Here is a 5,896-nt window from a genome sequence, read left to right as displayed (position 1 = left end):
TCATCGACCTCCCTGTCCATACAATATTATATTACATAGATTACGTATCACTTTATCTCATTACACTTTTCTTTTTCTTTAAATGTTACTTTTCTATTTCCCTTTATCATTTCGTATAATTATTTCACTAAAATTTACAATAATGCATTTAGTATGGTTCTGATTTTAAGAATTTTAATCTATACATCAACATTCAACAGGTACTACATTTCATACATAAATCTCGAGGCACACTTGTCCCGAGTGGACTATATTATAAGCGACGGCGAGATTTTTTCATTTCAATAACAGTAATTACAGACATTACAGTAATTATTATATTTTATTTATAACTAGCTGAATAGGCTAACTTCGCCCGGAAAAAAATCAACGAATACAAATACGGTACTACATAATATTATATTATCTATATAATAGATGTATCTCTGATCTCGCGTAATTAACTCAGTGCACATGGAAATTAACTTAAACAGTTTTAAGAGAATTTTTTTTTCTTTATGACGTAATAATTGCATTTTTTAGGGTATTTTTATTGGTTTTCTTAAGCCATCAACATCTGGGCCCTAGTGATAGTATTATATACAGTACAGTAATATACTAACTCTACCCGAGTGACTATGTTCTCGAGGGTATTACATTGAAGATCACAGGAGGAGCGGAGTAGGGGAGAGTGTGGTAAGTTGACGAGTCGGGTAAGATGACGAATTGTTTATATTTCTTAAAAAAACTTGATAACAATGGATATTAATAACTGATTTCACACAATATTATGTTATTGAAATATTACATCTCAATACCGCCAAGGTTATTCTGATATATGAATTAAATAATTTATCAATTTTTTCTTGTCCAAACCACGTTTTGAAAATATTCTCGGTATATTTACTGTAAGGATAGCTGAACAGCCATTATAAGTATAATAGCTAAATCGATTTTATATATTTTAGAAAATAAATGACGTCATAAGATATATTTTTAATATATTTACGATAAATAATATGATGAACTATATATTATGCACTGAATGAACAATTAAAACGTTTAAATACATTTGTGGGGTAAGATGACATAATTACCGAATGAAGGTTATTGACTTATTTGAATTTGTTGAATTAAAAAAAATTTTTAATATTTTATAAACTTCGAATTTCATTATGCCTACAAAGGTAGGAACACAATTCAAACGCTCCTACTCAACGTTCCCGTGTTTAGTAGGAAATTCACCGATTGCGACATAAATATTATGACGAATTTGTATTTGGTAATTTGTAATTTGTTGCACTACCATAATTTATATAAGTTTATAAGTATATGAATAATAATTTGGACTTAGAACAGTTATTTTTAAAATTGTACATACAATAATAAAATACGTAACGACATATTACATCTTATTAAATCTTAAACGTTCAAAAGGTACCGTTACAATTAAATCTGTGATTTTAACCTTAACAATTTATAACTTTAACCTCATTTACGTAAATATTTAACTCTGTTACCAAAAATTCTAAGAAATACATTAGCACAGTTTATTTTTATAGTCATTTTAAGTTCAAATTTGGACGAAATTACGTATTAAAAAACCTGGAATAACTACCTATTTTAGTTATTTTGTTGTGATTGTATAATATTATTCGTGGGTACTTGAAACTTCTAAAGTATACTATTATATATCTATGATAGTACCACGGTTTGTTGTTGATGTATAACGTGTTACCTAATGGATATTGTGATATGATTAATTTGGAATTTATTGTTGATACCTATTATAGGTCAATTTTTTTTTAATACTATAGATAAGTATACCTATAATAGGTATGTCTAATACCTAGACTGACAAATCGTCTCCGCTCAGAATCGTTTTTCTTATACAGTGATATTATATCGCTGAATTCAAATTTAATAATATCCATTATACAGTGACCCACTTGTAACCTACTGTACAGCAGAGCGACATCCACTTACGCACCTTTTTAACTATTATTTTGTAAATATGTAATTTGAATTTAATTTTCAAAACCCTAAAACAAAGCTTTACTGATATTTGTGATTTAAAGGGGAGGCAGAGTTATAATATACTGATATTTAAAATGAGTAAAAGTTGGACAAAAATAAATAGTATTTTATATAAACTGCTATGTAAATTGCGTTCTAAATACATAAGACAAAAAATTTTTTTGATGATATTTTAACAAATATTTTTTTTAAAGTATATTGAAGAATACTACCTATTACTCGAATACTTTTTAAAAGTATTTTTATACAACACTGACACTGTTAATGAGCAAACAAATTGTATCAGCATTCACTGTAATTGATTACAAGAAGTTGAAGAAATGGTTTCAGAAAAATCATATAGAATCATTCAGACTAATAAGCAGAATCATAGTAAGCTTTGTTCTTTACACTTGATTTTTAGGAAAAACGAAAGTGTATTATCATAAGTATTATTAATTCATTAAATAGTATAATATACCTAATACGTACCTATTCAATACCTTCCACAGTCTTAGGATTGGTCTAAAATATTTAATAGTTTCAATATATGAACTTCATCTCAATTAAGTCTTACTTTAAAAATAGGTAATATATTTATAAGTGTGCCTAAAATATTTTATTAGTAGAGTATTACGGTAGTCATACATAATATAAGACTGATTCAAATTTTTGTTTGTTCCAACAATTTTAAATTTGGGGCTGAATGACTGATGATATTTTTAAAATTTTTTTTGTTTACTATTCAAAATGAATTATTGATATCACACCCTGAACATCAACCACATTAACTAGGTAAATAATATGATAATTACATAATATTATCATCAGCGCAATATCCAATCACATAAAAAAACTATTTTATATTATTATTTATTAACAAATTATTAAAAACATTATTTTTATTGCTTAATTTATTTTGTAATGTCTACTATTAGGTCTGTAGTGGGAAAAAATAAAAGATCGATAGTGGAATGTGGAGATTTTAAGTGACACGTGTATATTATTATATTAAACACGGTGTAACAGACCGACACGTAACGTACGCTGAGTATGCGGGTCGATGACCTGCTTCGCCGGGCAAGGGACGCGTCTGGCGGACCGGTTGTTTGTGTCCTTCGAAGAAATTACAGTTCAATCGCCCGCAATGACGCCGGTGCTCGACAATGTGTCTCAGTAGGTTTATTTGTACGTGTATGTGTATATGCACGTGTCTGGGAGTCGTGTAAAATTATGTTGTTTAAGAGTTTCCACATGAGATCGTCCTACTACTGTGTTATACCTATATCTGCCTAATGATGTTTGAATTATCTACGCTTATTATACAAATATTCAAGCACTTACCTTGCGCGTAGATTGCTGCAGGTGGTTCTCCCGAGTAGTTAGTAATTCTTCGGGATCGTGTTCGACAGTCGATATCACGATGACAATATATGCATCTTGGTTTATATAATCTGTAGAATTTCGTATACCTTACACTCTTTTCTAATTGTGACTATTACCATCTGCTCTCAAGATTCCTACATTCGTAGCAAGAGTACATAAAGTCAATTCGCCAACCGAATGTAATTTACGTTAATGAGCATTTTGTTGTGGTGAACACTTGTGTACCAAAATAGGTGTTAAAGATTCCTACATTAGTAGCAATAGTACATATAATCAATTCGCCAACCGAATGTAATTTACAGTGATGAACATTTATTATTACACATTTATACCTTGAACAAAGCTCTTAGAATTCCTACATTCGTTACAAGAGTACATATAGTCAACTCGCCACCCGAATGTAATTTAAGTTAAATGAGCGCTTACTACTATACTTATATTCTAAAAAATACTGCTATGTTCGTTTTCAAAGTGTAATTGTGCAATAATAATGTACTTAACGGGATTACGATATGTTGATAGTCACAGAACTTAATGATTTTAAGGATTAAAAGGTAGGTAAATGGAAAAAATGAACAATGTGAATTTATCTGATAGAGAGATAATTAATTCAGACAGTCATAACGAATGCTGAGATAATCCAATATACATATACTGTGTACGCACAATCATAAGCACTCCCTTGAACAGTAGTGGAAGAGTGTCGTGATGTCGACTGGCGTGGACCCTGTGCATGGGTCTTCTTCTGAAAAGTACTGGAGACGAGTCGATTCTATAGGGTCCTTATATAATGTGGCTTCGGTGTAATCCCTTCTTCTGATATGCATTGATTAATACGTGATGTTTTTTTTTTCTTATTTTAGGCAGTGCGACAATGGTGTCACTGGTAATTTATTGTTTTGTTTTGACCGAACGTCTTGATTGGAAAATTATCGAAGGGGTCTCGTAGAATATAATATATATGTGTATAATATATACGTAAAAATGCATTTATGGTTTTATAATATATGGTGTCATCTGGCGCCACTGATAATTGATTATGTTGTTTTTCTTAAATATCTGAACGAAGAGGTGTTGAATATTGTTTATGTGTTGCACGTGTCGCGTGTGTATGTAAGGAGTGCGTATATATATATTTATGCGTAAATCGTATGTATATATGTATTGAATAGCCCAACATTCCATATGGACCGTCGCCACTAGTTATCCCGTGTTTTTATTTAAGTCTAGATATTGAATATTACAGGTCTATATTATATCTATTCTGGGGTATATAGGTTACAGTATACGCAGTACAGTGCATACAATTGCAATATGCTCGTAGCTGAGGTGGTCAAAGTATTTATTCTGATAGCCAGTTGACTACGAGTATATTATGATTTTGCAGGAAGCAAGACCGATTTGTTGATGATGAAGTTGAAGGTGAGGTAATAGATAAATAAATTTGTAGACAGGTGAAATATTACTATGTGGTTTATTAAAATGTTCTTCAGTGAAATTGACTAAGTCCAAATAATTAAATTATTACACCAAGTGTCGTGAAGGTTCTCGAAGTGCAGTGGAGAAAACACGTCTGAATACAGGCCATCTCCGGTCTGCTTTTATAAGGGCCCAGGCTCTCCTACCTACCCCCCGGTTCATTGACTCATTTGTGTTGCGTCAATACGTTATCGATATCCTGTGGTGTACATGTACAAAAAGTCATAATGATGATTCCACGAAATGCTTACTGCTCGCTACATATTACATCCTGTTACTAGTTTAAGTATATATATATATATATATTTGTGTTATTGTCAAGCCCCATATCTCGTCGATAGATACATACTCTGTGTTTTTTTAATGTGGGGTTTTTTTTAATTTTATTTATTACATGATATAATAAACATTTTAACCATAGGCACAATTTGGAGGGGGGACTTGGGTGTGCTTAGCACCCCCAAATTTTTTTATGTTAATTCACATTTTAATACCTAATCATTATAAGAAAACAGTTTTTATTATGTTATTTTTCATATAAGTGATAATGTGATGAAACGTTTGTGTATGTAGATTGTAGACAGGTAATACGTAAGCCGTGTAATAAAAACATAAAATCATAGTGGACATTTTGAATTTTGATTATTTGTAAATACCGTAGGAGTGTCGATAACACGTCCTGTTCATAGGACAATTCGGCGAAAACATCGCTGGACACTTTTGCAGTATGAAAAAATCAGGGCTTGAAACCGTTTTCAAAACCGATTTCAGAAACCGGTATAAACCGTTTTAAAACCGAAACCGAAACCGTAATCAAAACCGAAACCGGAAAAAATTGGATACCGGTATTAAAGTCAAAACCGAAACCGGAAAAAATTGGATACCGGTATTATAATTTAAAACCGAAACCGAAAAAAATTGGATACCGGTATTAAAGCTAAAACCGAAACCATAAAAAATTGGAAATCGGTATTAAATTCAAAACTGAATCTAAAAAAATTGAAACCGTTTTTTTTTTCAATTGACGTGTTCTTAA

This window comes from Acyrthosiphon pisum, chromosome X (assembly GCF_005508785.2).
Source record: "Acyrthosiphon pisum isolate AL4f chromosome X, pea_aphid_22Mar2018_4r6ur, whole genome shotgun sequence".
Classification (NCBI taxonomy): domain Eukaryota; kingdom Metazoa; phylum Arthropoda; class Insecta; order Hemiptera; family Aphididae; genus Acyrthosiphon; species Acyrthosiphon pisum.
This window is presented reverse-complemented; position numbering follows the sequence as displayed.